The sequence below is a fragment of the Taudactylus pleione genome, unplaced genomic scaffold (genome assembly GCF_031769625.1).
Source record: "Taudactylus pleione unplaced genomic scaffold, aTauple2 ptg000043l, whole genome shotgun sequence".
In the NCBI taxonomy this organism is placed as follows: Eukaryota; Metazoa; Chordata; class Amphibia; order Anura; family Myobatrachidae; genus Taudactylus; species Taudactylus pleione.
This window is the reverse complement of record NW_028284445.1, coordinates 5,123,641-5,150,374: the sequence shown is the minus strand read 5'-3', so window position 1 is coordinate 5,150,374 and position 26,734 is coordinate 5,123,641. Positions and strand designations below refer to the sequence as shown.

The window sequence follows — 26,734 nt, the reverse complement described above, 5'->3', positions numbered from 1 at the left end:
GTTGCAGCTCTGGTCAAAGTGTGAATAACGACTAAAATGGCTCTGAATATCTCGAAACGGGTTGACTGATCGCCTGGGAAGAGAGGCAAAGCCATGACGCTTCGTGTGGAAGGGTATACCTATGAAGAAATTGCAAAGAGGTTGGGCTGTGGGGAAATAAAGTCAGGTGTAAGGAAACTCTGCATAAGGGTGGCGAGTAGTGGATCGACTAAATCGGCAGCAAGAACTGGGAAAAATTCCACGCTTATAAAACAAGATGAGCGCAGAATCTGTTGCCTGGCCCTGCAGGACCGTCAAAGGTCTACAAAAGCCATCGACAACATAATAAAAACATCTGGTATCCAAGTTTGTGACCAAACCATACGAAAAAAAACTTTGTGACAATGGTTTGCGAGCTAGGACCCCAAGAAAGAAGCCGTATATCTAAACCAGACACAGAGGCAGAAACGTATAGATTGGGCTCTGGCAAACAATGAGTGGACAGAAGAAGACTGGGACAAGATTATTTGCGACGAGACCAAAATCAACATCTTCGGGAGTGATGGAGTGAAATTTGTTCGGCGTCGGCCTGGGGAAGATCTTTTGCCTGAGTGCACCACAGCAACTATGAAGCACCCAGTGAGTGTGATGGTGTGGGGCAGCATGGCCAGCCATTGTGTGGGACATTTGACTGTCTTTGATGGCTATATCAATGCCAAAAAGTATCAAGTACTGGAGGCGAAACTGTTGCCCACAATCGAGGATTTGTTCAAAATTGACCCACGGAAGTGTATCTTTCAGCAGGATGGAGCGCCATGCCACACCACCAACAGTTCCATGAAGTGGTTCGGTGATCTCCAAATCACTGTCTTGCCTTGGCCAGGAAATAGTCCGGATTTAAATCCGATAGGAAATCTTTGGTAAAGGCTTAAAGTGATGGTATCACGAAAAAATCCAAGTAACAAGAGAGAGCTGATTGAAGCCATAATCCAGGCCTGGTACCACATGATTTCACCTGAAGATCTGGGCATCTGGTTAACTTGATGCCTCGACTAATCAAAGCTGTTCTTAAAAACAGAGGATATCCAACAAAATATTAACTTTGTGTATCGCTGAAATTGCATATTTTTTTCCATAATAAAAGCATACCAGTAAAACTGTGGTTTTACTGAATTTTTCACTGGAAATTTGACAGATGACAACTTAAAAATAAATAGTAATGATTATACTCTCATATACTTCGATTGGAATATAAATTATGAATGTGATTATAATGTAAAAATAATGACTAAATACAAACTTTAAAAAATTTCCTAAGTGTCCAGAATTAATTCCACTAGTGTATATCTTTGCTGATATAGCATAGTACTTCTTAAGGTGCATACATACGTAAAGATTTTCTGTCCAACCATCCAACTAGTTGATTGGTTGGGATGAAAATCTGGTAACGTATGGGAGTAACTGATGATCTGCAATTTGCTCCTAAATGCCAGAAAACAGTTGAAAATAGTCGTCAGATAAGTTTGTTAAATGTTTGATCTAAACAATTTGTTCAAACATCAGTTTTTGTCCATTTTCCGGCATTTGGTAGCAAATTGCTCATTGTCATTTGCTTTCATACCTTACCAAATTTTCGTTCCAACCAATTAACTAGTTGGCTGGTTGGACAGAAAATCTTTATGTGTGTACCCAGCTATAGTGTTTGGTGAGATAACACAGCACTGCCAAGCCTGCTGTGTGGTTATCATGTTGAAGTTTGGATCTTCTAGGTAACAGACATTTCTTTCAAACTTTTTAGGATTGTCCAGTGCACCACTCCTACTTCTACCTTCAGTCAGTGTTATCTTTCTGTATTGCCACCTAGCAACACCTGGTGGGTGGAAGGCTAGCCTCCCGATTACTCCTGAAGCACGGTAAAGTGAAAAGATTGCTAAAATGGAGGGTGGGACCAAGCATAAGCTCTCTGAGGTAATGGTCATGTGGCTGCTTGAGCCCGCCCTTGAGCTATATTTTCCATGGGAGTCCAATGATGGCAATCCTAAGACTAGAACTATACTCTATATTGAAGGAAGAAGCATTACTTCAATGACTCTGTCATGAGTCTTTCCAAATTGAAGCTTACTGCATTGTCATCAAGTACTTTTGTTAATCAACTGCAACAAAGCAATAAGAAAAAAGGCAATAAGAGTATGAAAATACCTTCATCATATTAAGAACAAAAAGTGTTCCAATTACATGAATGAGATGATCCAGGAGGGGGCTGGACCACTTTATATAATGATATGTATTGACAGCCATAGTTATTTAGGGGCCTATTCAGCATGCAAAAAATAACACTAGTGATAATTATGTATCAAACTCTCACATTTTGGAGGCATTCATCGTGCCTCATTAACTTAAGTATCACTTCCAAAAAGCTGTTCTTTCTGCGGAGTCAACTTGTCGGAAGTCTGATTCTTTTCCTTTGCAACTGCAGTGTTCTGTTACTCTTACTTAAACCGCTCGTGCGCAGTGTGCCAGTGTGATATATTAGTTAGATCTGAATAGGCACTATACAGCAGTTCAGCACCATCCGTCATGGACAGCAACAATACCTTGCAAGTTCCTGCCTGCAGAAACACACAGGGATAGTGTACAAATGCACTATACTGTATAGCTACTAATATGTCCCCAGTAGCAGCCGCCATCACACAGACAACATCAGTCAGTTACCTTCTGTACAGTATGTCAAGGTGATCAGCCAGTGTGCAGGATGCCAGGGAGACAGAGTCGAATGCTGATGGTGGAGTACACAGTACACACACACAAAGCAGATACTACTGGCGTGGACCTTCCCCATGCACAGCTTCCTGATCTCATCGCACCAGCCTCCACATGCAAGCAATGCGAGCTGTGAGCACAGGAGGGCTACTTACTTGCTCTGTTTGCATGTGCCGGGGAGCCTGGAGGGGAGGAAGGACAGAAATGAAGCAGAGATCTGCCGGAGGTATGAGGGCACAGCGGGGAGCAGTGGCAAACGCAGGATTTCTAGAGGGGGGTTTCCAAATGCTTAATTTTAGAGTGAGTGTGGCCAGTCCATGAAGAGGGCATAATTTGCACTTATCCAGCTTTAATATGTTACATGCAAAGTGTATTCTGTGTCATAGTTCCAGTATATACAGGACCAGCGATCACAGTAAGCTTTTAGATACGGCAGTAGGTCCATCCTGCCCGAGCTGAATGTTTTTTTTTCAGATGTGGGCATCATTCCTGGGCACTGGAGAAGTCCGGGAGTCTGGGGGAACAGCAGAACTTAGCACTGCCCTGGACATATATGTACATATCGGTTTCCTTATGTACTGGATAGTGTAATATTATTATACAGTATTAATAATTAACCCTATAGATGGTCTATAGCAGTGCACCCCTAACAGTGCATGGTTCTCCTAGTTGGTGCACAGGTATATTTATTACTGGCTGACATTTTAAAAGATCCACAGGTGGTGCCAATTATTTCATTTGTGATACTGAGAAGAACATGCAGCGCTATTAACATTCTATTATATTACTATTTCTATTGTGGTCATGGTGTGTGCTGGGGAGGGGGGTTTCCAGGCAGAAGGAAACTCCCCTGCGTTTGACTATGGGAAGAGATCTGAAAAGATCCTCCTCCTGCACAAGCTGCCATGTAAACGACAGCTTGTGAAGACTATCGGGACTGTACACCATCTCAGTAACACTCAAAAGTTCCTTAAAATATTCCTTTACGGAATTTGATGAATTACATAATTTCTACGTTCCCATACTAAAGTATAGGAACTGTGGAAACTATTGTAGGATAATTGTAACCTGGAGAAATCAGTGATATCTCCTGCAATATGTACTTTAATGAATGAGTCTGTTGCATAGAATTTACAATACAACATGATAACTATGTGAAAAAAGCTGACTTTAGTGATGATGAATGGACACCTTATCAGGGCTGTAGTGAGCTGGCGCGGGCCCTGTTATTACCAGGGGCATGGCTTTATCGCAGGAGACTTGACCATGCCCCCTCAGAAAAAAAGAGGGGAACGCTGTGAGCCCATCAGCCAGACATAAATGTGATCACTCCCCCACACAGGTAGAGGAAAGAAGACTACTTAACCACCACCATTTGCATTGCATGGTCATTCCAAGTTGAGGTTAGGTAGCAATCATGAAATATAATTTTGAAAATAGCCCAAGAGGTTCTTTTTGGCACCTAATGGGCAGCACGCACTACTCTGCTCACACCTGTTTACAAACATTTTCTATGACAAATGAAAATATAGAATTTTATGTAATAATGTCAGTAAAACACATAGGGGGTCATTCAGACCCACTCGCGAGCGGCAGTACGCTCGCAAGTGGGTCGATGTTCCCCACTGCGCATGCACACGACGGAGAGAGCTTCCCATTGCTCCGGGTCTCGCACCAAAGTGCTGTCGATGTTGATTGACAGCACGCCCCCTTTGGTGGGCGTACCGGGGGCGTGTCTGCCAGACGGAGGCGTTCCCATGGGAACGCCTACCGTCTGAAGCCGGCCCCACTGACATCACTAGTGATGTCAGTGGGAGTGATTTTGGCTCTAATAGAGCCAAAATCACTCCAGGGCTTGTGGGAGGGAGACCCTACCGCAGGGTCTCCGTCGCAAGTCCGATGGTCACGATGGTCAAGACCATCGCAACCATCTTTTTGGCCGCTCGTATATGCTGTGGGTGGTCACCCACAGCTATGCGAGCGGCCAGGAGGCCTCTCCATTTTTATGGAGGAGGGCCCTGATTCAGAGCGAGCGCTCTGGTCAGAGCGTCTGGCTCTGAATCAGGCCCATAGATTTAACGAACAAGCAAAAACGGTTTTGTCTTATATTAGATCTGATCCAGTTTCTGAAGCTGGGTACACACCTACTCATTTGTCTTGCAGAATATAATGCTGGATACATATTAGACAATATATTGGACAATTTGTTGTTTTGAGGCAAATCGGAAGGACAAATCGTCCACTTCGTCCTATGTGTACGCTCTCTTGTGCGCTCCCGTACGTCGTTCCTCACATCTTCAGACCTGACTGCACTGCAGGCAGATCTGGAGATAGCTTTAATGATTTTGATAAGCCGTCTAGTGTGTACACACTACCGAACAACCAGGCGATATGTTAACGTTATACAGTAACGATCTAATGACCAAACGATGTAAGATATATTGTTCGGTCATTTGAAAGATTACAGTTTACTTTGTACACACTATATCATTTGTTCTGTGGTTCAAGGGAAATCAGGATGATCATTGCGTAGTTTGCATATCGTCTAGTGCAGTGTTTGCCAACCTCGGTCCTCAAGGCACACTAACAGTCCAGGTTTTAGTGATATCCATGCTTAAGCACAGATAGTTAAATCAAATAACTGATGTACTAATTAAGACACTTGTGTTCAGGTATGACTATCCTTAAACCAGACTGTTAGTGTGCCTTGAGGACCCTGGTTCATTACCCCAGATCTAATGTATGCCCAGCTTAAGATTCTGTCTCATCTTGGTGAGATAGTGTAAAACTGGTCGCGTCTGCTGATCTGGTTTATGGAAGTCCTAAAATATATGCAACGTGATGGTACAAGGTTGGGTAAACCTGGAGGTGTGCACCACCATCAATCATTCTGGCCGATACTTCTGCTGATGCTACTGCAGTCACTATCTTTTAAGCAGATGGTTTTGAGAGATGAAGATCACACATGGAAAGGTAGATTGTAATAGTGTGTACACATGAATCTGCATGCTCATCTAGACTTTCAATCATGAGTAAGTGTAAGAAGAATCAGATCTCAAGTATGAATGTAAAAGTCTGTGTATCCAGCTAAACTCATATTTCACATACTTCATATAATACATTCTCAAGCACAGCAACAATTCTGATCATCCCTTTTACACCGAGAAATGTTCCTTCCAAGCTGTGACTGTCTCTATCACTATATTACCACAGCGGGAATGCTGTCTACCTGATGCAGTATACGGATATATATATATATATTAAAGAAAAGTGAATTAAGTACTAACATATCCTCTCCATAAAGACAGCTATAGAATTGCTGCAGCAGTCCTCCTCTGTACCCCTGCACCAGCAGCAGCTGATCTCCTCCTCCATGTGTTCTGCTAGGTATAACCCACCCTCCTTGTCACTCAAGCACTGCTCATCCTGGGCTGTTAGTTGCGGGAAGAAAGCCAGCTCAGATCAATGCTTTCTTTTGTCTCAAGCTCTCATCCAACCAATGTACTGAGGAGCTGCAGAGAAACAAGGCTTTCGCAGTGACAGTGACCCTCAGGTAAGAGCCTCTTGTCATCCTGCTTGCTTTTAGCGCACTGCTCAATTAATCATTTCTGTTTTACTCCTTGTTGTTATTGTTTATTCTCACTCATACAGTATCTCTATAGTGAATCTTTGTAAGTGCAATATATAAGCTATAATATCCACAAATCATGAGCAAATTATATTATACATGATTGAACATGAAATTATCATCTATCTACATATCTAATCTATCTACCTATCTATCTATCTATCTATCTATCTATCTATCTAATCGATCTATCTGTGTATGTACGCACACACATATATATATATATATATATTGTATAGATACATTTTAAAGCTAACTTATGCGCATTTGAATTCCGATTCTTAGTATGTGATGGTCATTCATACATGTTCTTCTGTGGAGTGAATTAAGAATATTTTCTATTGCATCCAAAACTCCCCTGAGACTAGTGAATTCCCCCTGCACCTGCATAATGCAGAATGTGGATCAACTACGTGGAATCCCCCAGATTGGAAGGTTTTAGAGGTGTTTCTGATGTGAAAAAAGTAATCTACTTTATCTTGATTTTTGGATACTGGCTGGATAATGGGGTTATTGCAGGGGGCAGCAGGAAACAGGGAGAGGGTATTAGTTGGCTGTGAAGGATTTCTTGGGGTTTTACTTTTCAACCTGATTTGTAAATTATTTACAAACACTTGCCAGATGAAATGGATGCCTTCAGGAAGCTTTTTGATGTGATTCTATCGTCTGATCTCCTCCAACCTCTTAATGGGTTTACCAGTAGACTCTGTGAATCAATTACAAGCTTTTAAGGGGAGTGTGTATTCCCTTCTGACAATCAGATTACAAGCAGCACTCCATGCTGCCCAAATATCTGATGGGGGTGATCCTCTCTTGCAGCAGGGAATGAGTCAGAGCCACTTGGCAGGGATGAGAGGAACTTTCACTGTGCTTTCCTGGAATATGCAATGTAAAGTGGCTCTTATTTGGGATGAATAAGGGTGTGTGTGTGTGTGTGTGTGTGTGTGTGTGTGTGTGTGTGTGTGTGTGTGTGTGTGTGTGTGTGTGTGTGTGTGTGTGTGTGTGTGTGTGTGTGTGTGTGTGTGTGTGTGTGTGTGTGTGTGTGTGTATGTGGGGGGGGTATTATGCTATGTAAAGTATATGAATAAGAATAAAAAGTGAGGAGGGGGACCACTGAGAGCTCCAGAGCGCAGCAACTTGCCTCTGTTCCTGGGAAACTGACTTATTTCCTGCTGATTTCTCTGGTCTCAGGCTCATTACACACTTTACAATAGACTTGTTCTTTCTGCTTATGGAAAGAAATAATAGAATAGGTTTTTTGAAAGCTCTCGGTGTGGAGTATAATAACCACCCCACGTTCCCTGTTATTTTGTGTACGTCTCCTGAAATTATCCAAAGCTGATCTTTTGTATTTGTGGCAGTCTCTTTAGAATGGAATTGCCACAATTAGAGAATAAAGCCTAGTGGGGTATAAGAAATATATATGTATATATATATATATATATAGAGTGTTCCAGCAGAGGCAGAAGGAAGGTGTGTGTGCTGCTAATTGTCAGATGATATGTGAGCTGTTACTGGAGTGTACACAGCATAATACAGCAGCACATGTAGCCTGGCGCAGTGCACATGCTTTGTTTTGGAGATAAGATTTGATCTAGTTGTCAGGATATGTTCTGTCTAATTAGCTTCAGCAGCAGCTCCTGTTCTTGTAATATAGTTATTCTATACTCTTCTATGGGCTCCCCACAGTGTCTGAGAGGGCTATGGAGCACTGGCAGAAGCATCCGTGCTGTAGTCTGCATTATTCCAACTGTGTCTGCGAGGTCAACTAGGTCCTGGTTGAGATTAGTTTTTCTTTCTCTGTCATCGTGGGGCCTTTATTACTAAAGTCTGCTCCTGACCACTGGTTGTACATTGTTATTACTTGTCTCTCTAATGGTGATGGAGTCTCTGGGAAACTAAGCATCGATTTTGGTCGATTTGGTGTATTTCCTTGATAACCCGTCAAATTTGCAATTCTGAGATGTACTAATGGCAAAACTGACGGTGATTGCATGAAAATTCTGACTTTATACGGCAATAGACGGCATTAGACCATTAGAGCGAACATTGACAAATTTCCATAGACAGAAATATAAATCCCGGATTCACTAAGCATTGTGTTAGTAAACCCAATAGAAGCTGCAGAAACATTACAGGAGAATAGTCAAAAAATATAGACCTGACTGCAGAGGCATGTTTACCAAAAGCACTGCACAGATCAGTATTATTATTATTATTATTATTATTATTATTATTATTAGTATTATAAAAAAAAGTGTGGGGTACCCCCAAAACCATAAGTATCCCAGGACCTATCAGCCTGGTCCGGTACTGGAAAACAGGGGGAAAAAGTGGCGTGGGGTCCCCCCGATTTTCCAATAACCAGCACCAGGCTAACGCTATAGCATGGACATAGTAGGGTCTCTCTGCCATACCATAAACCAGCATCAAACTGGTTGGTCCAGGCATGGAATTCATCAGAAAGTTGGGCCCCCCCCTAAAAAAATGGGGTCCTCCCTCCTGAGACTGAAAGCCTGGGGCTATTCCCAGCACCCCTAGTGGTGGTGGGCATGAACAGGGCCAGTGCTAGACTTCTAGGCACCCTAGGCAAAACTTCTGCATGCGCCCCCAGGGGCAAACGCAGGACAATTAAAGGGGGGTTTCCGAATCTCTAATCTCAGAAAAAAAAACATATTTCAATAAACATTATGTGTATATATATATATATATATATATAATACACACACACATACTGTACATACTGTATATATATATATATATATATATATATATAAATACATGTATATAGCTAGCACTGGTAAAAAAATCAAAAAACATATACAGTATAAAATAAATTCTTCCTTTATTTGTAATAATGCCAGGGCTACTGATGTATTGGAAGAACATCCATGTAGAAGTACTATTCAAAAGCAATTACTCTAGAAAACATCAAGGTTTTCAAAGAGTTAACTCACCATTGTGACAGTCCGGGTTGTGGAGTGAGCTCCGTGCAGCAGCCAGTGTGTGTAGAGGGGGAGGGTTCAGAAACCTGAGTGCAGAGAGAACGAAGGTTCCCTGTCTTGCCTCAGCGATAGATAAAGATAACAGATGTGCTATGATTTTTGACAGCCCGTGCGGAGGAAGGTCCGGGCTGTCTGTATATGCACAGGGGGGGTTTCTAGGTACTCAGAAACCCCCCCTGCGTGCGCTATTGGCCCCATCCCCCACACTCATTTAGCCCCTCAGGTGAAAATGACTTTGCACAGGTGGAGTGGCGGATAAGTTTTGTGTATATATATATATATATATATATATATATTACACAAGACTTATCCGCCACTCCACCTGTGCAAAGTCATTTTCACCTGAGGGGCTAAATGAGTATGAAGAGGGAGGAGCAGGCAGATGTGTGTGTGTGTGCATATATATATATATATATATATATATATATACACACACATATAAATAAATATATATATATATATATATATATATATATATACACACACAATATATATATTTATATATGTATACATACAGTATCAGGGGCGTAACTAGAACTTTTTGGACCCCATAGCAACATTTTTAAGGGGCCACCCTAACTTAGGTGTTACACAATGCCCACAGTAGTAGTTCTTCTAAAACACTAAATGCCCACTGTAATGGTGCCCCTTATGCAATGCCCACTGTAGTAATAATGTCCCCTGTAGTAATGCTCCTGGTAACAATGCCCCCTGGTAATAATGCCCCTAAAAGTAATGCCCCCTGTAGTAGTCCCCCCAGTAGTAATGCCCCCTGCAGTGCCCCAGTAGTAAAGTCCTTTGAAGTGCCCCCAGTAGTAAGGGCTCCTGTAGTGCCCTCAGTTGTAGTGCTCCCAATAGTGCCCCTATTAGTAAGGCCCCTGTAGTGCCCCCAATAGTAAGGACCCTGTAGTGCCCCCGTATGATGCCCCCAGTAGTAAGGCCACTGGAGTGCCCCCACATGATGCCTCCAGTAGTAAGGCGACTGTAGTGCCCCCATATGATGCCCCCAGTAGTAAGGCCCCTGTAATGCCCCCTGTAGTGCCCCCAATAGTAAGCCCCCCTCTCGCGCACACACATACACACGAAAAAACCCCAATATTTACCTTAAACCCCGCTCCAGTGCCTGCTGCCATCTGTCCCCGGCGCCTGCTCCTCGGAACTATGGGAGTGATGTCATGATGTCACTCCGATAGTGCACTGCGGGACCCGGAAGCTGGAGCTCAGGAGTGAGCTCTGCTCTCCGGCTGCCGCTGGCGCCGGGGGGGAGAGCGGAGAGAAGGAGCTGGGCACCCGCTGGTAACACAATCTCAGCGGCCACCTGGCAAATACGGGGCACGATCACTCCGGCAGGCCCCATAGCAAATGGGCAGACTCAGAAGCACCCTCTAGTGGTCGGCGCCCCTAGGTAGCTGCCTAAGCTTGCCTACTGGAAGCGCCGGCTCTGGGTGTGAAGTTAATGATGTAAAATATAGAAACTAATATTTTGCTTTACAGTGGGACTACAGGTCCCAGCAAGCCTGCCCTGTCATGTTGGCACTTGTGGACAATAAGTGTCAGCATGCCCAGGCATTAAGGGGCTGCTGACACCTGTAGTCCGCCTGTAAAGACAAATATTAAAATAATGACAGTACTCACACACACGATTCTTAGTAAATTTAGCCCTCTGGCTGCAAACAACTTTCTAATGAGCACCTGAATGTGGAGAATCAGGACTGTACTCAATCAAAAGGGTTTAGTCCATCCTCCAATTTACCAGACAAACATGCAAATATAAGCCTATCCAAACTGCAGAAAAGAATCTAGAATGTTTATTTTGTCTTATAATAAAAATAAAGTTCATATTGTAGCCCTTCCATATCGTAATAGCCACTACTCCTCTGTATCTCCAACAACAAGGGAAAAAACAAACCATAGCCAATATATTCACAAAGTAAGATATGTGGTATTATCCAAGATAGCCTGGATAATGTATACCCAGTAATGGCAGCATTGTTATACATGCATTTGACATTATTATTATGAATAATTTATTTTATTATTTATTTAAAAAGTACTCACTACTGTACAAAGAGGGGATCATGACATAAACAAATAACTTAAAATGACATTACACAGAAGATAAGGATTTTACAATCTAAGAATCTGACATTGTTTATAATCTCCTCCCCTTCTGACCTTAAGCACCTTCAGTCATAGGGCGGGATGTATTAAGGTACAAAATGCTGTTTTAGGGGGTTTTACCGCAATTTCCATAAGTGCTTCATCTCGGTGGGTAATGCCATCTTCAGGTGGCGTTACCCAATAGAAGCCTAAGGGGCTTCTTATCAGGATGCCCCCCTGAGAGGGTTCCAATCAAATCCCTCTAATCTCTCCCCGTGGCCGGCGTTCTTCTGCACATGGGTCAGATACCTTGGAAGTCCCTCTATCCTAGGCAGTGGCGTAAGTTCATCCCAGATGCCCGGAGGCAAGTTATCATTCAGTGACCCACCCGCCAAATATGTGACTATGGCTTCTGCCAGGGAGGAGTGGGATGGGGAGCTGAGGGTGAGGGGGGACCAGACGTGTCTCACTGGCATAAGAAGTTGCTGAGGAGTAGTGACACCAATGAGCAGGGGCAGGCTATAGATAGATGGAGGCGCAGCTGATTGTCTGACACAGAGCTCTCTACTAGTATATGGTTATGGTAGCTTTTCAGGTGCCGGCAAGAGGTACCATGTATCGGGCGGCTGTGACGGTACACTCCAGGTACATATTTACAGCCCAAAGTGGGATGAATATATTGTGGGAGGTGGAGGAGGTGCCCCTTCAGTACTGGCACCCAGCGGCCATTGTCTCCCATAGTTCTGCCCCTGATCCCAGGGAATTGCAGTCAGATAGCTTACAGTCATACATGTGATTCTAACCTAGCACCTCATACTTTGCAGTCTGCCACCTTACCAATGTAGCCATTTGCTGCTACAACGGTAACCTGTGAATTCTAACTATATGAATCTATTTCACATTCTCCTTAATTTAAAATACAGTCTGACCTGGGATTTAAACCTGGCACCTCATACTTTGTAGTCAGACACTTTAACAATGGAACCATTTGCTCATGCATTAGAAATGTGTGAATGCTAACTATGTGAGGGTGCCAATTTATAGTTTGCAGGGGGACACCGAACACCCTAGCAACAGCGCCCTGTGTCATACATTAATGTTTCATACACCCAAACTTTCTCGACAAATGCTCTATAGAATAGTGAAAACTGCATCAAAATCTGTGCAGTGGTTCTTGAGATTAGCCCTAACAAACAGACGCCTACCAGGGACCATCTTTTCATTGTATTTCTTTACTAAAATCATCACTGCTCGGCTCTCTTTTATCATACAGTACATTAATGTTTCATACACCTAAACTTCATCGACAAATGCTCTATAGAATAGTAAAAACTGCATCAAAATCCGTCCTGTGGTTCTCGAGATTAGCCCGAACAAAGAGACAGATGCCTACCAGGGACTTTATTGTATAGATATATAGAGATTTTGCTGTTTGATCATTAACTGTATTGATCTATATTATATTCAATGTAACATTTTATCCATAATTAAAAATATGTAATGCATTAAAATAAAAGAGTATCAATAGAACATAAATATTCTAAGTTAAAGGAGTTAAACAGCGCCACCACCAACTATTGCAATACATAACGGGTATATACTGTTTTGCTGGACCATATGTACTAATTACTGACACTAAACCATGCAGGTAGGGAGCTCTTCCAAAATACGTTTTCCAGTAGTTGATACTTTAGTAGTTAAAATTGCACAATACAAATACAAAATATGTCAATTCTCACAATGGAATGAGTAAAGAAACCCAGAAGTGAAATGAAGAATAACATGTTCACACCATGTGAAAACATATGCAGCATAAAACATTCTCATTAATAGCTAATTTTCCATTCTGTGCAATCTGACGTTAAAGTACTAAGATCTATGCATGCACAGTAGTCAGATATGAGTATAAAATGGTGTATTCACATAATTATCAAGTACAGGGCTCTATACTATTATATAGTACAGTCAAGTATAGAAAAAGAGAAACAACATTTAAAATTAATAATTTGCATACATTTTATGCAGCCCAATAATTGTGACATACAGGAAGTCAGTGTGTCACCTTGCAATTATCCAAAAGTAATACAAACGCATCTATATCTATGTTTTACTCCTGTTTACAAAATATGTAACAAACAGGATTTCTGACATCCTAATGAGGTGTGTTACCTATTTCCCAGGGGAAGTAAAGGATCTCCTGCTTAAACTATGTTAATGTTGAGTGATCAGGTTTATGGTATATATTAGTTAGTACATTCTGTTTTGATTTACTTGTCTGTGATTACAGTTTTTCTGCTAAATGACATACATTATTAAGCCACTGTGCCCCCTGATTAATTATGCCAGTCTTATTTATATTGTAAATATTTTTTACTTAAATTAGCAATGCATTGTTACGTGTTTGTTAATATGAGTGAATCAGGCAGACTTGGTTGTCTTCTGTTACATTTGATGTTCAATTTTTCTGTAAATAAAGGATTGCCCAAGAGTGAAGTTGAGGATGTTTTCCTAGTCGTGAGTAGAGTAAGTTAGGACAGCTGAAGTGTGAAGTGTAAAATGCGAGGGTCATTAAGGAGGAGTAAACATGTAAAGCCTCATTTGTGTTGTTCCACACCTACTGTACTTCTGTAACCGTGCCTAGATTTAACAGGGAAGCACATGGATATGTGGGATACGATCGCAGTGTGTGCAGGAGGGCAAACGTTTACACTGGCTGGTGGGAAGAGTTGAATGCATTTTATCCTTTTAGCAATTAATTATCTGTCAACCAACAGGTCCCTGAGCATCAGAGAATCTAAGCAGTATTTTATAATAAAAAAGTAGAAGAGTTAAAATGAATAAAGATGATGTTCAGCACGTAGTAGCAGGTTGGCTTTCACTGGGTGTTTTTACTATTGCAGTCCTTAAAATGTTTGCATCCACCAATCTTGAAAATAAAAATAAATTCAGATTGATTTTATGGAGATGTCTAGAAATCAATGAGCACCTTCAATACAAGGTGGACACAAAGAAGCACTGCAGTTCTGAAGATTTGACTGTATATAAATAACCATGTATGGATTAGCAATAAACAATTTTCTACTATTTTCATTCAAATTGTTATTTTTTCAGCTTTGTTAAAAAAACATTTAAATTTGCTTCTGGATTCCTCAATTGCATCTGGCAGAATTCACAAGCTTGGACATTGTGATACCAGGAGGCTTCAGAATGTGGATCGGCAATTTCATTTCATATTGATTCTAGCAGCATGGATTAGAATGGTCATGGAAAGGACCACTGTGTCTCATGTTTGGAAACTGTGCAGAAAACTTGATGGATGTATTTGATATGGGCAAAACAAGGAGTGACAAGTGTTGGATCACTGAGCTGGCTCAGAGACAGATACAACATTATAAACACGGTTTATGCAACAGCTATTGTGCAAATCTAACGCCATGAGAATCACCATGAACATATGTGTTTCTTCAGTGCTTAGTAGACCGGTGCCCCACTTGTTGGCAGTTACATCAGCTCCTAAGAACATGCTTCAGATAATACTGCAGGGCTTTGTCAACAGATGAAAGCAATAGCTCCTGAAAGCAATGTGAGCCCTAGAACATGTCTACCTGGCAAACTACCCTCAGTCTGAAAAAAATGAATTAGTAGACAGCAGGTTCAGTGAGCAAAACAAGGTGGAAAATTGAGCTCCAAGCACAATGGAGAGATGCACTAAAGGCATGCAGAAACTCCAGACTCATTGCCCAGCACAGTGATTAAAGCAAGAAGCTAGAATGAGTAATGAGAGCCTAGATGTGATCAGGTTTGGCCAATAAGAGCAAAGAAATTGTAAAAATATAGTCAGCAACTACGAAACATCTTTGCCTTGAAAAAGACTCAACAGCTGGTAACATACTGAAGTAGATGACAACATTAAAACAAGGTGAAGAGAAAATAAACTCGCCAAGCACAAAAGTCAAATAGAGTAATAGCTGCATCATTCGGCAAATGGAAAGATAGGACCAAGCCTGCAGAAACAGTGCCTGAGATCTTGCAAACCTCATAGATTACTTCCCTGGTGTTATGAACTGACAATATGCATAAACCCAAACACTGATCATAACAATTTGTAGGTGCACAAAAAGGTTTACTTAAAAAGCACACATGAATGCAGGTTTTCACGCAAAGCCATTAAAGGCTGCAGAATACAAAAAGAAAACTCGGTATAGTTCATTGCAGGCAAGCAGATTAGCAACAAAACTCAGGGTAGAGTCCATTGCAGACAAGCAGGTGAATATAGTCCAAGATCAATCCAGATAGAGGGCTGTGACAGGAAACTAAGTAATCCAATTTACTGGCAGTATCTGTGGCATGCTGGAGACAAAGGCAAGGTCTAAATAAGCACAGGAACATCAGAACACAAGTCCAGCACATGAAACAATGACCCAGCAATGAGTGCTGGGACCAGGCAAACTAAATATGCAAGTGTCAGGTGTTATCTCCATGCTGGTAATGTATGAATAATGATCACATGACACCTGGCCACAGAACAAAGTCAGAAGAGCAGCCCCTCTGGCAGGAACCAGAACTGCAGCTCACAAGGCCTGGTGACCATTAGCGGCAGGGAAACATAGTTCTGGGGAATAATGCAAAACAGGCAGAGTTCTAACACCTGGACAATTTCCCATCTATAGCCACCACAACTGTTCCCAGTCTAAAGCTAGGTACACATTTTACAGATTAGAGAAATAAACCACTTTGTTTTTTTCTCTGAGAGCTGAAACAATCCTATGAATAGCTGATGTCCAGTGTACACCCTACTCAATTATGGTTCCTATCTGAATGATAAATTATACTTTTAAATGCACTATGTTGGGTGATCTCTGTACACCCTACATTTGCTTCACGGGACCGATGAACATCATGCAAGATTCACATGTCTGGAGCAGATCCGACATGATTTTGAATGACTGCCCCATGTGCTGTGTACACACTGGGCATCTGGGAACTGACTGCTTGGCCAGACTATTGCACAGTGTGGTCCCTGCTTAACTGCAAAGGATACAATCAATAGATATGAGTCATAAAACAAAGAAAACAGCATCAGAAAGACTATTCGCACACTGCTGATCTATATTATATAATGGTAAGCAGCACAAGTTGGCTTGTGCTGAGGCTGGTTATAGAATTTGAAATTGGTAGAGGGACACTACTGTCTATTTAATAAATATATCTATATACAGTCAGGAGCATAAATATTGGGACATTGACAGAATTTTCATATTTTGGCCTCTATTCACCACCACAATGGCTTTGAAATGAAACAAACAAGATGTGCTGTAACTGCAGACTTTCAGATTTAATTTGAGGGTAATTACATCCAAATCAGGTGAACGGTGTAGGAATTACAACGGTTTCTATATGTGCCTCCCACTTTTTAAGGGGCCAAAAGTAATGGGACAAACTAAACAATCCTAAATCTAACTTTCACTTTTTAATACTTTGTTGCAAATCCTTTGCAGGCAATTACAGCCTGAAGTCTGGAACGCATAGACATCACCAGACGCTGGGTTTCATCCCTGGTGATGCTCTGCCAGGCCTCTACTGCAGTGTCTTCAGTTCCTGCTTGTTCTTGGGGCATTTTCCCTTCAGTTTTGTCTTCATTAAATGAAATGCATGCTCAATCAGATTCAGGTCAGGGGATTGACTTGGCCATTGCATAACATTCCACTTTTTAGCCTTAAAAAACTCTTTGGTTGCTTTTGCAGTATGCTTTGGGTCATTGTCCATCTGCACTGTGAAGCACCGTCCAATGAGTTCTAAAGCATTTGACTGAATATGAGCATATAATATTACCCAAAACACTTCAGAATTCATTCTGCTGCTTTTGTCAGCAGTCACATCATCAATAAATACAAGGGAACCAGTTCCATTGGCAGCCATACATGCCCACGCCATGACACTACCACCACCATGCTTCACTGATGAGGTGGTATGTTTTGGATCATGAGCAGTTCCTTTCCTTCTCCATACTCTTCTCTTCCCATCACTCTGGTACAAGTTGATCTTCGTCTCATCTGTCCATAGGATGTTGTTCCAGAACTGTAATGGCTTTTTTAGATGTTGTTTGGCAAACTCTAATCTGGTCTTTCTGTTTTTTGTGGCTCACCAATGGTTTACATCTTATGGTGAACCCTTTATATTCATTCTTGTGAAGTCTTCTCTTGATTGTTGACTTCTACCTACCTCCTGGAGAGTGTTCTTGATTTGGCAACTGTTGTGAAGGGGTTTTTCTTCACCAGGGAAATAATTCTTCTGTCATCCACCACAGTTGTTTTCCATGGTCTTCTGGGTCTTTTGGTGTTGCTGAGCTCTCCGGTACGTTCTTTCTTTTTAAGAATGTTCCAAACAGTTGATTTGGCCACACCTAATGTTTTTGCTATCTCTCTGATGGGTTTGTTTTTGATTTTTCAGCCTAATGATGGCTTGCTTCACTGATAGTGACACATCTTTGGATCTCATATTGAGAGTCGACAGCAACTGATTCCAAATGCAAATGTCACACATAGAATCAACTCCAGACCTTTTACCTGCTTAATTGACAATTAAATAACGAGGGAATAGCCCACACCTGTCCATGAAATAGCTTTTGAGTTGATAGTTCCATTACTTTTGGCCCCTTAAAAAGTGGGAGGCACATATAGAAACCGTTGTAATTCCTACACCGTTCACCTGATTTGAATGTAATTACCCTCAAATTAAATCTGAAAGTCTGCAGTTAAAGCACATCTTGTTTGTTTCATTTCAAAGCCAATGTGGTGGTGAATAGAGGCCAAAATATGAAAATTCTGTCAATGTCCCAATATTTATGCACCTGACTGTATATATTAACTTATAGTATTCAGGTGGGATAAGCAGTTATTTAAACCTTTCCCTACCCAAGTCAAGAATGCAAACAATCACTGTCCACTTATCCTATTTTCATTGTCGCACTGGTCACCGTTTACACCATACAGAATTGACTTAAACCAAGCGTATACTGAGGATTATTGTCTATTACAACTGGAGACTGTTGATATTTTTAAATACAGTAGCATGAATAAAGGGATTTAGCTTTCAGCAGGTGAGTATAATCAACAACAAAAACATTTTTTTCATGCATTTATAAATACCCTTTTATATTACATGACTATTAGTTGTATTCTAGAGATCATGGCATTTGCTCCAGTTTTGCAGAGCAACGAGATTTGTAGACATGTCCAGTGCAGGATATGCAAAATATATCATGTTTGCTTTATAATCGAGGTTTTGCAATTGCAAAACATATGCAGAAAGGAATATTAAAATGCATATCACCATTAAATGTTTTGAACTAATTTAGGGGTCTATTAATCAAAGTGTCCAGCCCTGTTATATATGCAGAGAAAATAGTTTCTGCATGTTTTCTGCTTAATCAAGTATCAGCTCTATTTATCAATCTATTAACACAGGACATTGCATGGATAGTTCCTGCATTTGTTTAAGACCCAGGGGTCTATTTACTAAGAGCAGTGTTAGGAGACAGAGTGAAAAGTGATAAGAAAGTGATAAGGTGCCAGCCAATCAGCTCCCAACTGTCATTTTTCAAACACAGCCTGTGAGATGACAGTTGGGAGCTGATTGGCTGGCACCTTATCACTTTTCACTCTGTCTCCTAACACTGCTTAGTATAGACCCCCCAATATGCAACAGTGTATGGGGATGTGGTAATTATCCAATTTATCTTCAGATGGCGTTAGTCCGATCCTTCCTATAGAAAAAGAGTCCAGGTTGTAAAGAGGGATCTATTTGGATCCCGCTGTCTCCTCTGGCACTCACAGTGCGCAAGCGCAGTAACACTGCCTGGACAGATCTGTTGCTTCGAAAGATTAGGGACTGTCAACACAAGTTAAATACTGCTGTAATGGAAATAGTACATCACACAGTGCACAAATGAGGAGCTGCCAGGTGTGTCATCACCCCTTCACCAATTAGCAATAAAATACACAAATAAAGTTGGAATTTATGTGTAACCAACGCTCCTTTTCCAATATATATAAAGAGATCTTGATGACTCTAATAAGTGGAGGTTATACTCCTTCAGCTGGAATTCAGATGAACCATCTCTTTCATTTCTCAGAAAGAAGGGAAATAAAGGGGATATATAGTATAATACCCTTCTAATCACATGCAAAACGAAACAATTTGTAACATAACAATTCAGCAAAAAATAAAAAGCAACATAGTGGCATTCTTCCTTGTATATCCACAAATGATCCGATGACAGGGTAATTGCCGGCTGGATGTTAGAACTGACAACGGACAGTTCTGGAAAAACGTGTGTGTGTCAAGGTAGAAAACCTGCTGCAGTCCAGACGTTCCCACACTGATGTACACAGCCTCTCCACTCTGCCGAAATCAGTCACCGCTCTGTCACCGTCAAGAGGGGATGTCCCGGCACCCAGGCGTTCTGACCCTCCCCGGGTCTATATCAAGGTAAGCCAAATTGGGTGAATGCTTTCCTGGGTCACATTAAGCCTCTAAATACCTCACTTCCTACCTGGGATTGGTCCCCGTGCATACAGCAATCAACTACGAGTCCTGTGATCCTGTGCGCTGGGACTTCTCCCTGCAATCTTTCTTAAGCGTCCCTGTTACTATGGTGACCCAGTGTTTTTGATTGCCGGTCATTCAACACCATAGTTATTTGTAAAATAAATCCAGCAGCGTCCATGCACATCAGTAGAAAAATATTATGTATTTTTGCTTTCTGGATCCTCATATAAATCTTTTAGCTTTCCACATCAGCTAAGGTGCAAATGTATGATCCTCAGAGCATCACAATCTCATGTAAAATACAAATGAATGCAGTATCACAGCGTCCACTAAAAACAAATAAGAACATGTAAATATACAATTTTTCGGATATTCTTATTGACCGTATCCACAGGCTTCCCAAAGCCAAAAAGGCACCAGAGGGTGTTCCTAGAGATGTATTAAATAACGAGGATGCATTATTTTCATATAAAGGAAGCCATCAGAGATTCTAGGTTAATTTCAACTAGTTGGAGATCTATCTCAAGCTACCTTAGCAAAAAGGCCTATCACTATCACTTCTGCATTGAGGAAAGCTAATGTTCTTTACCGGTGGGGTTTTCCCACAAAGTTACTTATATCACGCAACGGCTCCATGGTTACCATTTCCACTCTGGAGGAGGGTGAGAGGAACCTATCTGAGTGGAACATCATTGGGACTTCCGCGAGAACCTCTCCTGATCGTGGAATTCAGCAGGACTAGTCCACGTTTGGACAGTAATTATTTGATTCATATTCTTTTTGACTGTCTTCTGATCTGTCTACAGAGTTAATATATGTCCTCTCAGTTCTTACATTAATATAAGGAATTTTTACATGTATAAGTATTTCTATGTTGATAGTTCAGGAATGGTACGTGAACCAATCATAAGCTAGGGTTCCTCTCTATTTCATAAGCTTTGGTTTCTCTTTTACCAAGAGGTTGAATTGTTATGGCCTAATGTTTAGGAATATTACTCAATCTACGAATCTGACAGACAGACAGTCTGGTCCCTACTTTAGGCCAAGATTTAAATCTTTGTAACATTACACTGTTATTGTTAACAGTCTAGAATTCATAGATGGTGATGTTTAAAAATGATTATGTGGGTGATAGGAGATACCCTTCTATCTTGCATACCCACATTGTGCTGCCATGGTTAGGCAGCCCTCTCTGGCCTCACGTGAGGTCAATTCTGTTTTATTATGGAGTTTATTTTTTTCTTCTTTCTTTTTTTTTTTAATTATTATTCCAGCCTTTTCCTTTTTTGGTATCTGGGTGCCGTATATATATTGTTACAGCCAATTATTTTTTTTGTATTTGATGTACAGCATACTCTGTGTAAGGAAATTTATATCTCTTTTATATTATTATGGTCAATATAATATCCATTAATGCTAAGGGTCTTAACTCCCCTGAGAAGAGGAGACTTGCTCTGAATTATTTCCATAGTCTAAAGGCCCATATAGTTGCGATACTAGAAACAAACATTTTCAGCGTTCCGCTCCTCCTGCCTTTTCTATTGATAAATTCCCTAACTGTTATACTGCCAATGGCCATTCTAAAAAGGCTGGGGTAGCTATTCTTTTATCCAGACAATGTCCTTTTGTACTATTGGAGCAACATTCTGATGTTAGTGGCAGATATTTGATATTGGTGGGTCACTTAGAAGGGGTGTTGGTGACTATAGCCTCTGTGTACGCTCCCAATTCCCGACAGCTGCCGTTTTGTAGAAAATTCTGTTCTACCCTTCAGAAATATAGGAAGGGTGCTGTGATGATCCTGGGTGATTTCAATTTAGTACCATACCCATTGATAGATAGGTCCCATACTGTTCCCCCTCGTCAACGTCAACCTTCAAAGCAAGCTAGGGGATTTCGACAATTGCTTGCAGAATTCGAACTTCATGACGTCTGGAGAATTAAGCACCCAAACAACAGAGATTATTCTTTCTTCTCTCATGCACACAATTCTTATTCTAGAATCGATTTGGATTTGACCGATAAATTCACTTTACCTTCCATAGGAAAGATAGATATTTTGCCCATGTCTTGGTTCGATCATTCTCCCATTTTTACTGTATGGCATATAGCGGATAGATGGGTTGTTCCTGGTCCTTGGTGGCTGGGCAAGTACATGTTTTCTCAGCTGGAGGCTTGGGAGCACTTTAAGGGGGCTATCATCAGGTATTTGAATGATAATAAGCCAGAAGAGACTTCTGTGTTTAATTTCTGGTGCTCTCTGAGGGCGGTAGTGCGCGGTTCAGCCATCCAAGTAGCTGCCAGACTTAAAAAGAAATATCAATTAGAAGATGCTGGCAATAAGTTGGAGGCAGCTCACAAATTAGACCCGAATAATAGGGCTTTATTCAAAGAACTGATTGCTGCTTGTGAAAAGGTAAATACATTATCTCTGCAGGAAGTCCACAGACATTTAGCCCACCTTAACCAAAAGTTTTATGTCTTTGGGAACCGTGCTTCCAGATTGTTAGCTCGCAAATTGAGAGGGAAAAGGGCGCAGGAATGGGTACAGAATATTTATAACTGTAGAAGGGTTAAAATATCAGACCTATTTGATATAGCTATGCATTTGCGGTGTACTACTCCAAACTGTATTATCTGGAGGCAGTCCTACAAACTCCACAACCAACAGCTGAGGGTATTGAGGGTTTTTTGAAAGATATAACTTTACCTTCCTTGGATTCGGATATTTACTTGGCTCTAGAAGCTCCATGGTCAGTTGAAGAAGTTGAAAGGGCTATTGATACTCTGCCCACTGACAAGGCACCTGACGGTTACCCATCTGATTTCTATAAAACATTCAAAGCTGATTTGGCTCCAGTGTTGGTGTCAGTGTTCAGCAAAGCTACTGAGAAGGGACTATTTCCCAAAGAAATGTTGGAGGCGAAGATCGTTGCTCTTCCCAAACCAGGCAAATCTCCTGCTGAGGTACAAAGCTACCGGCCGATCGCTCTGCTAAACACGGACGTCAAACTTTTTGCTAAATTGATTGCCCTTTGGCTCGGTCCTTTACTACCTTCTTTGATAAATTCTGATCAGGTGGGATTTGTCCCAGGTCGGCAGGCACCGGATAATACCCGTTGGGTCTTTAATGTTATGTAGCACCGTGAACGTACTAGGGATCCTTTATTGGTTCTCTCATTAGATGCTGAGAAGGCCTTTGACAGGCTACACTTGGGCTTTCTTCGGACTGTCCTTAAACGTTTTGGGCTTGTTGGTAGAATTCTGAACTCTGTATCGGCACTATACTCAACTCCGTCTGCCAGGATATTTGTTAACGGATGTCTCTCATCGAGTTTGAATATTACAAATGGTACTCTGCAGGGGTGTCCGCTTTCCCCTTTGATTTTCGCACTGGCCATTGAGCCTCTGGCTGAGAAAATAAGGATTGCAGAGAATATAAGGGGCCCTAAAGTGGTAGATGTTAGTCATAAAATATGTTTATTCGCGGATGACATTTTACTTTGTTTACTGCACCCCCAAAAATCCCTTCCTGCCCTTCATTGTATTTTAGAGGCCTATTCAACATTTGAATTTTATAAACTTAACAACAATAAATCTGAAGATCTCCCCTTATATGTACCTAGTGATATATTGGAGTCACTAAAGGCATTGTTTAAATATTTCTGACAATCATGCTTACTAAAATATTTGGGTGTCCATCTAGCCAGGGATAAGGATATAATTGACTGTAATTACAATCCTCTTCTTAAAGCGTTTGAAGGTTTTACCAAAGACTGGATGTCCCATGAGGTAACTTGGCTGGGCAGGATAGCTGCCTTTAAAATGGTACTTCTGCCAAAACGTTTATATTTATTTCAGACAATCCCTAGGCTACTTCCTAAGCATTGTACAACAAATTTTATTAAATTATTACTTGTTATATTTGGAAGGGGGGTAGACCGAGAATTGCTAGGGGCACTTTATCAGTATCTAGACAAGAGGGAGGAGTTGCTTTCCCTGATTTAGAAAAATATCACTATTCCTGCCTATTGAGTCAGGCAAGAGATTGGTTTGTGAGGGATGCACCTAAACCATGGGTTTTATGGGAAATGGATATGGTGAAACCTTTTGCCCTACCCGATTTATTGTGGCTACCTGCTTCTGTTAAACCTCTAGGTAACATGTTTTCAAGATCAGCCCAATCTACTATATCAGCGTGGTATAAATACCTGTCAGTTTGTAATGAGATATCCCTGCCAGTACCAGCCCTGTCACTTCTATGTATAGCTGATTTAATTGGGAATGTGCAGCTAGATTCTTGGGTAAGAAACGGGCTTAGTTCTATAAAAGATATTATTTCTGATAATGGTATTGTTCCCTTCTTTGACCTTCGTAGCAAATATAAGATCTCCAATCAGGACTTCTATAAATATCTAAAGGCGCGTCACTGGACTCAAAGTATCTTCCCTTCCACACAGTCGCATCCGGCTTTACCAAATCATATTTTGAGATGTTTTCAGTCATCTAACCATAAAGGGGGCATTCGGTGGTGGTATAATCTGCAAATAACGGAAAGGTAATCTAATAAATTAGCTTGTCAAAGGAAATGGGAAGAGGATCTTTCTTGGACAATCGAGGAAGGAGATTGGGAGGTCATTTTCCGCATGGGCTTTAATATGTCTCATTTTATTAACCACTCGGAAATGTTTTTTAAGTTGATCCATCGAGTGTATTTTACCCCTGAAAGACAACACCAAATCTGGCCCACTATCTCTAAATATTGTTGGAGGAACTGCGGCTGTGTGGGAGGTATTTTTGATATCTTTTGGTCATGTCCCCTTTTGCGATCGGTGTGGTCCACAGTTTGTTTTTTTTTATTTCATTTCTTTCCAGGTAATTTAGTGCTGGGGGATAGTTATGTCATGGGTCACATCCTAATAGCCACTAAGGCTGCAATTGCACAACTTTGGAAATCTGCTACAATTCCCAGTCTACTTGCTATCGAACATAAAGTTCAAAAGCACTGTGATTTTGAGACTATGGATTGTACATATTCTGCGTCTGCCTCATCTCCCCATATGAAGTGGTTTAAATGGAATGAGTACAGAGAAGAGCTGGGTCGCTCTTCCGGCCAAAGTACTGTAGTATTACTGATATTTAATGTTTATGTCTGAATTCAGACTATGCTATATCTAATAATTATTAATTGTATTACTGAATGTGCTGTGTACAGGACACTTTGTCCTGTATATATTTATACACCCATTTTTCTTTTATGTTTCCCTCCCTTTTTCTATTTTCTGTATCCCTTATATTGTCTGAAAAATTAAATAAAAAAAATTTTATGTGGAAAAAAAAATAAAACGAACATGTAAATATACATATATGTTTTATTTAAATACATGAAAAAGAAGACTAAGGGGAAGGAGAATATGTAGGTAAGGAAAAGTGGAATACACTAGGGAAGAGGGCCCTAATCCTGAGAGCTAACCATCTGTAGGGGAAGGGCAGTCAAACAGGGAAGACACAGGGGGCAGTGTGCAGGGATGAAAGGTGCGGGTTAGGGGGAGCGCTGGTAGGCTTTGATAAACAAAGGGGTTTTGGAACCTGTTTGAAGCTTTGGAGAGAGGCAGAGAGTCTGATAAAGAGGGAGAGAGTTCCAGTGTTTGGCAGAGTAAATTGGACGGAAAAAGGTTTTTAGAACCTGTTTGAAGCTTTGGAGAGAGGCAGAGAGTCTGATAAAGAGGGAGAGAGTTCCAATGTTTGGCAGAGTAAATTGGACGGAAAAAGGTTTTTGGAACCTGTTTGAAGCTTTGGAGAGAGGTGGAGAGTCTGATAGAGAGGCGAAGAGTCTGATAGAGAGGGAGAGAGTTCCAGTGTTTGGCAGAGTAAATTGGATGGACGAAAGTGTAAGGCTGAGGATACAAATGTCGGAGGGTGAAGGCTTTGGGTGAGGCTTTGCAGATGAGTGTGTGGAGTTTGAATTGGACTGTATAGTGGAAGAGAAGCCAGTGTAGGGCCTGGAGTAGGTGAGGCAGATACAGAGAAATTGGAAAGAAAGATGAGCCGAGCAGCAGTGTTTAGGATGGACTGGAGTGGAGAGGGCCAGATAAGAGGAGATGGCAGTAGATGATGGTCTTTGTTGCATCCAGAGTGAGAATTAAGTAACTCTACATTGCTTTAAGTATGTCTGTAAGTTCAACCCCTTCCATTAACCAAAAAGTTATTTTTTCTATATTACTGCACATCTGGTGCTCCGGTATGGCCTAAATTATTCATGAACAAAGTGCACCCAGAATAGAGTGAGAGGTATGGAAAGCCATAGATAGGGGGCAAATATGGAGAAAAGACTGGAGCAGCTTTTTCCTGCATATTTGCCTCCTCTTTTCATACTACAGTTGTCTTTTACGATTTGGGATCATTTCATTTTCAAGTTCAAAATGTGCTCAATCAATAAAGATGAGAACATGATGCCCAGAATCAAAGCCACGGAGACCAAACAAGAAGATTGCTAGGTGCTACCAAACCATCCAGGGCTGGTGGAGGCTATTTGTATAGCAGAGCAGGAGCACTAAAGTAGAAGCATTTAGCTGAAGCTTAGTATGCATTTATTCGTAATATTCTTTTCTGTGTGAAACTTTATAGGGAACCGTGCTTGAATACACACACTGCAGTTTAATCAATGCAATGTGATTTATTAAATACCATGCATTTACAAAAGAAAACATAC

General features: G+C 41.1%; 1 protein-coding gene across 2 annotated transcripts in view; it reads left to right on the top strand.

Annotated features, from left to right (window-relative positions):
• The first annotated feature begins 6,165 nt into the window (after positions 1 to 6,165).
• Positions 6,166 to 26,734, top strand: part of SERTM1 (serine rich and transmembrane domain containing 1) — a 36,633-nt gene continuing 16,064 nt past the window's right edge. The window contains exon 1 of one of the 2 annotated variants that reach the window (XM_088460141.1): positions 6,166 to 6,292. The gene's annotated coding sequence lies outside the window, so the exon portion shown is untranslated. Of the gene's footprint in view, positions 6,293 to 19,869; positions 19,963 to 26,734 lie in introns of those variants that run through there. The other variant, XM_088460142.1, reaches the window with a different exon arrangement.